Source organism: Schistocerca americana, chromosome 5 (genome assembly GCF_021461395.2).
Source record: "Schistocerca americana isolate TAMUIC-IGC-003095 chromosome 5, iqSchAmer2.1, whole genome shotgun sequence".
In the NCBI taxonomy this organism is placed as follows: domain Eukaryota; kingdom Metazoa; phylum Arthropoda; class Insecta; order Orthoptera; family Acrididae; genus Schistocerca; species Schistocerca americana.
In genome coordinates this window covers 556,048,176-556,057,093 of record NC_060123.1, presented here as the reverse complement: position 1 = coordinate 556,057,093, position 8,918 = coordinate 556,048,176, and positions in this window count along the sequence as shown.

Here is an 8,918-nt window from a genome sequence, read left to right as displayed (position 1 = left end):
AGTGGCCGTGCGGTTAAAGGCGCTGCAGTCTGGAACCGCAAGACCGCTACGGTCGCAGGTTCGAATCCTGCCTCGGGTATGGATGTTTGTGATGTCCTTAGGTTAGTTAGGTTTAACTAGTTCTAAGTTCTAGGGGACTAATGACCTCAGCAGTTGAGTCCCATAGTGCTCAGAGCCATTTGAACCATTTGAACCTCTGGCAGGTAGCTTGAATTTTCGCGCGACGTGATTCTGTAACCATCAACGCCAAATAACTTTGAAACTACGCACTTTATCGAATTTTTTTCCTAACAGCCATTTCGCGGCACAGCCTCTCCTGCAACACCCTTACATGCTTTTCAGAGTGTTTGTGAGCACCCTGTACACTGAAGTGACAAAACTCATGGGACACCTCCTAATATACACTGACAAGCCAGAACATTAAGACCACTGCCCATAGCAAGGTTGGATGCCTTACGGTGGCGTTGCGAGCACGTGACGAAATAAGGAAAGTACCGTACGTAAGCCGAGCAGAGACAGATGGGGGACTACCCCATCGAAGATATGTACTGCAAATAGAGAAATCCGCTGAGATAAGCGACGTTGCCATATGGCAGGTTATTATTACGCAGAGCCTGTGAACGAGTATCTCTAAAACGGCGAAGCTAATCGAATGTTCACGTGCTACTGTCGTGAGCATCTACGGAAAGTGGTAGAAGGGCGGTGAAACTACCACTAGGCGCTAAGTGGTTGGACGTCCACGACTCATCATAGAACGTGAGCTTGTCTGCTCTATAAAGTGGGATAGAAGGTGATCTGTGAAATGTATGGCGAAAGAGCACTATGCCGGTGGACGCACATGTGTTTCGGAGCACACCATTCAGCGCACATTGTTGAACAAGGGGGTCCACAGCAGATGACCCCTACGTGTTTGCATCCTGGTCCAATGGCATCCTCAGTTAGGATTGTAGTGGGCTCGGGATTATCGAGATTGGACCGTGCGTCACTGGAAACGTGCGGGCTCTTTGTATGAATCACGTTTCTGCTTCATCAGGTCGATGATCGTTTGCACAATCGCCGTCATACAGTCGAACTAGTGCTCGGAACTTGCACCGCGCCATGGACATAGACTCGTGGAAGCAGTGAAAAATGAAATGATCGGATGGTATTGTAGGCCGGCATGTCCCAGTCGGGTTCGGCCGCCAAGTGCAAGTCTTATTTCATTCGGCGCCACATTGGGCGACTTGCGGCCGGTGATGAGGATGAAAGGATGATGAGGACACAACACCCAGTCCCCGAGCGGAGAAAATCTCCAATGCGGCCGGGAATCGAACCCGGGCCCAGTGCATGGGAGGCAAGCATTTTACACCCAGCTAAGCAGTCGGACCGTGGGAGCAGTATTACCCCATGACAGACATTCTCCTACGGTTGCAAGGGACCTATGGCAGTAATCGAAGACACTAGGTCAGCTGCGGACCACCTGCATCCCTTCACGATGTGTTCCCTGACGACGACGTCATGTTTCAGCAGTATGATTGTCCATTTCTCGAAACCAGAACTGTACTACAGTGGTGCGAGGAGCATGATAGTGAAATCACGTTAATGTCTTGGCCACCAAATTCGCTTGATGTGAATCCAACAGTTCCCATTTGGGTTGCTATCGAGCGCCATCACCGCGTTCACAAACCAGCAACCAATTATTTGCGGAAAGTAAACGACTTGCTCATAGGCACCTGGTGCCACATAGCACCACAAATTTACTAACGAACTGTAGAATCGATAATAGGCGGAATCGACAATATATTGTGTTATAAAGATGGCCCAACAAGGTATTAAGCAGGTGTTAATAATGTTCAGGGTCGTCAGTGTAGCGTCGGACCTCCTTTCGCCCGGCGTAGTGCAGTAACCCGACGTGGGATGCACTCAACAAGTCTTCGAAAGTCCCCTTCAGAAATATTGAGCCATGCTGCCTCTATAGCTGACCATAACTAATTAAGTGGGGTGGTACTTAGCTATGTTTCATGCAAATCTGTTCAGACGTTTAAATTTAATCAGCTAAATTATGTAAAAATGTTTTCCGCCAGCGCGCTCTCTTGATATTTGCTAAGTAATACGTAAGAGGTACATGAAGTTAGAATAGTACCAGATGTAGAGCTCAGAAAGATGTAAATAAAAGTCCCCGAGAACGCACGTTTATCTTTTACGGTTAACCAGCAAGGATCATTTTTGGCTTTAGGTGTCGCTCGTTTCAGCACCTACAAAGCAGAAAAAAAGAAGACTGTGATTCAACTGTAAAAGATAAACATATGGTGTAGCAGGCATTTTTGTAGTTCTTTCTGAGGTCTACAATTCAGTTCTAAATCAAAACGATTTTTTGTCCAAATAGATCGGGCAGCCTATTGGAAGAGAGCGCAATGGCAGTCCACTTTCTTCCGACTTCATATGGAATTATCGCCACTACTTACTCGTATTGCTTATGTTACCTAAATACATACTGAAAACGTAGTCAATGTATATAGAAACAGAAACATATAAATCGCAGAAGTGAAAAAAAAAAGCTCACGTCACAATTTCATATTTCGTCCCGGAAAGAGATTCTGTGAATGTGGGCATAGAGTGTCGATCGTACCGTCTGCTAGTAAAATATGAAGCTCTCTTTAAGTTTCATATAAGTAGCAATGTATATTGAACCAAGCGTCGTGGCGTCGTGGATAGGGGGGGGGGGGGGGGAGGACTGAGAGAAACATGTAAAAATTATGTGTGAAATTTAAATATAAGTAAGCGGCAGATGACAACGTACGTAAACGTAAAAAAAAATAAAAACATCAAATCGTTGAGTCTGAATGATAATTAACTTAGTCCGAAATATTCGCAAAACTGACACAACTGTCAACGACGCCTGCCCACATCTCACGCTCCGAGCGCCGCATACCGCGCACCACATACCGCGATCCGCGCGACTCCAGGTTTAATGAACCGTGGATTGGTACGGTATCATCAAACCTTCCAAGACATAGGCCTCATCAGACAGATGAATGCATTTATGTTCGTACTGTAAGTGGGCTGCTTCTGTGTTGGCAGCACTGTGTAGCTGTTTGCACTGGATCTGTGACTGCACTTTGTAAGAGACTTTGTGGCTGGCCGGACTCGTTGAAAGTTAATCGCCAGTTGTGTCGGGCAGCTATGCCTATGAGTAGTTAGTGGCGTTAGTAGTTAGAATCTTTTGTTTAGCTGGCACGATTGACGCTCGCTGTACTGCAGTAGTTCGCGTAATGAAGATTTTTGTGAGGTAAGTGCTTAATGAAATGTATAGGTTATTGTTAAGATTTCTTTTAAGTCAGGGCCATCCTTTTGAATTAATTGTTTGAAGTCAGGTTATCCTTTCTTTTTTTTTTTTTTTTTTTTTGAGAAGTCAGACTGCGTTGCGCTAGAATATTGTGGGTCAGCGTTGACATGATAAGAATAAGTAAAGAGAAAGTAGGTTCATTTGCATTCAATTTCACTCAGCAATATAAGTAAAAATTTTAATAAAGACGTTTCAGTACGTAATTATGTAAAAATATGTTATAAAATCAATAATGTTAGGCTAATTAAAGCCGGATTGTTTATCATGTTTTATATAATAAGTAGTCATTTCACAGGAAAAGTCTGGTGTGAGGCGGAGTTCCCCGAAATGAGCAAGAAGACCACTTGAAGGAGAGAACCCTCGCACTACACCGGTAGTTATGTAAGTTTTTTACTCTTTTTCACTTTGAGGGTATATCTGGTAATCAGTTTTACACTGCCGGAAAGAAAAATTAGTACACACTTTTAGAGGTTTCCAATTGACTGAAGATTTATTCCTGCAACAGTGCACGTGAAGTAGATGAAATGATTACATTTGCGGATCAATAGAACAATCAGTTCTAGGGTACCAGGTATCGACCTATGGTGAAACAATCACATTAGTACGTTGTGTAGCCTCCGCAGCCGGTAACGCAGCCGCTCACTCTGGCATCCAGTCGATCGTACAGATGGCGAGTACTGTCCTGGGATACGTTATGCCATGCCTGCTCGATCTCTTCATGTAGTTCTGTAAGAGTTATTGGTTGACGAGTCACTTGTTGTCCCATTACATCACAACACGTGCTCGATTGGACACAAGTCCGGAGTTCTTGCTGACCAGGGAAGTTGCCGCACTTCCTGCACAGCTCGCTGTGTTTCACGGGCAGTAACTGAGTGGTTGCCGGCATGGTAGCTCAGCGTGTTCAGTCAGAGGGCCGCGTGCTCTCTGAAATAAAAAAAACTGAGTCAAAAGAATCAACGATCAACGTGAACGGATGTCTTGTGACGTCCGCCCAGACCAAACGCAACGAACTATATTGAAAAAAAAAAAAAGTGGTCAGCGCGACAGAATGTCAATCCTAAGGGCCCGGGTTCGATTCCCAGCTGGATCGGAGATTTTCTCTGCTCATGGACTGGGTGTTGTGTTATCCTAATCATCATCATTTCATCCCCATCGACGTGCAAGTCGCCGAAGTGGCATCAAATCGAAAGACTTGCACCCGGCGAACGGTCTACCCGACGGGAGGCTCTGGTCACACGACATTTACATTTATCCTGTTGGAACAACACATCAAGAACGGCAAAAAACGGGTGTAACAACATTCGGCAACTACCGAGCGCTGGTTAGCGTTCCTTCCAGGCACACCAGAGCTGAACGAGAGTTGTAACTTATCCCATCCCAAACCGTAACACCTGGGATGGGGCCACTGTGTCTTGGACTAATGCATTGTATAAGACAGCGCTCATCAGGTCTACGTCGTAAGCCAAACGACCATCATATGCGTGCAAGCAGAATCTGCTTTAATCGCTGAAGACTACGGCGCGCCATTCCATCTTCCAAGTGATCCTCTGACGGCACCAGTCGAGACGTGCAAGTCGATGCTGTGGTCTGAATGCCAGACAGACTAGAGATGTGCGTGCCTGTAGCTCTAGTGCTAATAACCGGTTCGCAACAGTTCGTGCCGACACGTCTAGGCTCACAAACCCCCCTGTCTATGCTGTGGTAGCTGTACGATCTGCCACTGCTGCCGTTACAACACGGCGACCTGACGGGCGGCTGTGCTACGTGGACGTCCAGAACCTAATCTTGTCTACGAGTGTGAGAATGTTTACGTGACCACTGACACCAGCATCGTTGTACAACTGACGCAGGACGTCCATCTTGTGTCCAATTCTCCGAAAGGACTATTTCGTCACCTGGAAGGCCACAATTTGACCCGTTTCAAACTCACTCAGTTGCCTGTAGGATTTAAGAGTGCGTTTCCGACGCATGGCTGCCCGCTTGCTTCGCACGTTTGCATCACACTAAGACTTCTAACTGTGAGCATTCCCTGTTAAAGGGTAGACGCAGATGGCACTCTGACAGCTAAGCCACTACTCTATGTGCTGGCGGACGACGTTGAAACCATTATGAGTGCATCTAGTGCCGTCATTCGATCAATACCAAGTGTACTAATTTTTTCCGGCAATATATATTGTGAATTATTCAACCTTATATTTGCGAACCTCCCCTTGCCGTTGGTGGGGAGGCTTGCGTGCCTCAGCGACACAGATAGCCGTACCGTAGCTGCAACCACAACGGACGGGTATTTGTTGAGAGGCCAGACAAACTTGTGGTTCCTGAAGAGGGGCAGCAGCCTTTTCAGTAGTTGCAAGGGCAACAGTCTGGATGATTGACTGATCTGGCCTTGTAACAATAACCAAAACGGTCTTGCTGTGCAGGTACTGCGAACGGCTGAAAGCAAGGGGAAACTACGGCCGTAATTTTTCCCGAGGGCATGCAGCTTTACTGTACGATTAAATGATGATGGCGTCCTCTTGGGTAAAATATTCCGGAGGTAAAATAGTCCCCCATTCGGATCTCCGGGCGGGGACTACTCAAGAGGATGTCGTTATCAGGAGAAAGAAAACTGGCGTTCTACGGATCGGAGCGTGGAATGTCAGATCACTTAATCGGGCAGGTAGGTTAGAAAATTTAAAAAGGGAAATGGATAGGTTAAAGTTAGATATAGTGGGAATTAGTGAAGTTCGGTGGCAGGAGGAACAAGACTTCTGGTCGGGTGGCTACAGGGTTATAAACACAAAATCAAATAGGGGTAATGCAGGAGTAGGTTTAATAATGAATAGGAAAATAGGAATGCGGGTAAGCTACTGCAAACAGCATAGTGAACGCATTATTGTGGCCAAGATAGATACGAAGCCCACACCTACTACAGTAGTACAAGTTTATATGCCAACTAGCTCTGCAGATGACGAAGAAGTTGAAGAAATGTATGATGAAATAAAAGAAATTATTCAGATAGTGATGGGTGACGAAAATTTAATAGTCATGGGTGACTGGAATTCAGTAGTAGGAAAAGGGAGAGAAGGAAACATAGTAGGTGAATATGGTTTGGGGCTAAGAAATAAAAGAGGAAGCCGCCTGGTAGAATTTTGCACAGAGCACAACTTAATCATAGCTAACACTTGGTTTAAGAATCATGAAAGAAGGATGTATACATGGAAGAACCCAGTGGGCGCTAATGACCATAGAAGTTTTGCGCCCTAAAACCACAAACAAAAAATGGAAAAACCCAGGAGATACTAAAAGGTATCAGATACATTATATAATGGTAAGACAGAGATTTAGGAACCAGGTTTTAAATTTTAAGACATTTCCAGGGGCAGATGTGGATTCCGACCACGATCTATTGGTTATGAACTACAGATTGAAACTGAAGAAACTGCAAAAAGGTGGGAACTTAAGGAGATGGGACCTGGATAAACTGAAAGAACCAGAGGTTGTACAGAGTTTCAGGGAGAGCATAAGGGAACAATTGACAGGAATGGGGGAAAGAAATACAGTAGAAGACGAATGGGTAGCTTTGAGGGATGAAGTAGTGAAGGCAGCAGAGGACTTAGTAGGTAAAAAGACGAGGGCTAGTAGAAATCCTTGGGTAATAGAAGAAATATTGAATTTAATTGATGAAAGGAGAAAATATAAAAATGCAATAAATGAAGCAGGCAAAAAGGAATACAAATGTCTCAAAAATGAGATCGACAGGAAGTGCAAAATGGCTAAGCAGGGATGGGTAGAGGACAAATGTAAGGAAGTAGAGGCTTATCTCACTAGGGGTAATATAGATACTGCCTACAGGAAAATTAAAGAGACCTTTGGAGATAAGAGAACCACTTGTATGAACACCAAGAGCTCAGATGGAAACCCAGTTCTAAGCAAAGAAGGGAAAGCAGAAAGGTGGAAGGAGTATATAGAGGGTCTATACAACGGCGATGCACTTGAGGGCAATATTATGGAAATGGAAGAGGATATAGATGAAAATGAAATGGGAGATACGATACTGCGTGAAGAGTTTGACAGAGCGCTGAAAGACCTGTGTCGGAACAAGGCCCCGAGAGTAGACAACATTCCATTGGAACTACTCACGGCCTTGGGAGAGCCAGTCATGACAAAACTCTACCATCTGGTGAGCAAGATGTATAAAACCGGCGAATTACCCTCAGACTTCAAGAAGAATATAATAATTCCAATCCCAAAGAAAGCAGGTGTTGACAGACGTGAAAATTACCGAACAATGAGTTTAATAAGCCACAGCTGCAAAATGCTAACACGTAATCTTTACAGACGAATGGAAAAACTGGTAGAAGCCGACCTCGGGGAAGATCAGTTTGGATTCCGTAGAAATACTGGAACACGTGAGCCAATACTGACCTTACGACTTATCTTAGAAGAAAGATTAAGGAAAGACAAACCTACGTTTCTAGCATTTGTAGACTTAGAGAAAGCTTTTGACAATGTTGACTGGAATACTTTCTTTCAAACTCTAAAGGTGGCAGGGGTAAAATACAGGGAGCGAAAGGCTATTTACAGTTTGTACAGCAAGCAGATGGCAGTTATAAGAGTCGAGGGACATGAAAGGGAAGCAGTTGTTGGGAAGGAAGTAAGACAGGGTTGTAGCCTCTCCCCGATGTTATTCAATCTGTATACTGAGCAAGCAGTAAAGGAAACAAAAGAAAAATTCGGAGTAGGTATTAAAATCCATGGAGAAGAAATAAAAACTTTGAGGTTCGCCGATGACATTGTAATTCTGTCAGAGACAGCAAAGGACTTGGAAGAGCAGTTGAATGGAATGGATAGCGTCTTGAAAGGAGGATATGAGATGAACATCAACAAAAGCAAAACAAGGATAATGGAATGTAGTCTAATTAAGTCGGGTGATGTTGAGGGAATTAGATTAGGAAATGAAACACTTAAAGTAGTAAAGGAGATTTGGTATTTGGGGAGCAAAATAACTGATGATGGTCGAAGTAGAGAGGATATAAAATGTGGACTGGCAATGGCAAGGAAAGCGTTTCTGAAGAAGAGAAATTTGTTAATATCGAGTATAGATTTAAGTGTCAGGAAGTCATTTCTGAAAGTATTTATATGGAGTGTAACCATGTATGGAAGTGAAACATGGACGATAAATAGTTTGGACAAGAAGAGAATAGGAGCTTTCGAAATGTGGGGCTACAAAAGAATGCTGAAGATTATATGGGTAGATCACATAACTAATGAAGAAATATTGAATAGGATTGGGGAGAAGAGAAGTTTGTGGCACAGCTTGACCAGAAGAAGGGATCGGTTGGTATGACATGTTCTGAGGCATCAAGGGATCACCAATTTAGTATTGGAGGGCAGCATGGAGGGTAAAAATCGTAGAGGGAGACCAAGAGATGAATACAGTAAGCAGATTCAGAAGGATGTAGGTTGCAGTAGGTACTGGGAGATGAAGACGCTTGCACAGGATAGAGTAGCATGGAGAGCTGCATCAAACCAGTCTCAGAACTGAAGACCACAACAACAACAATATATTTGCGAATTGAAAGTCATGAACTTTGTACTCGTACTATTACGT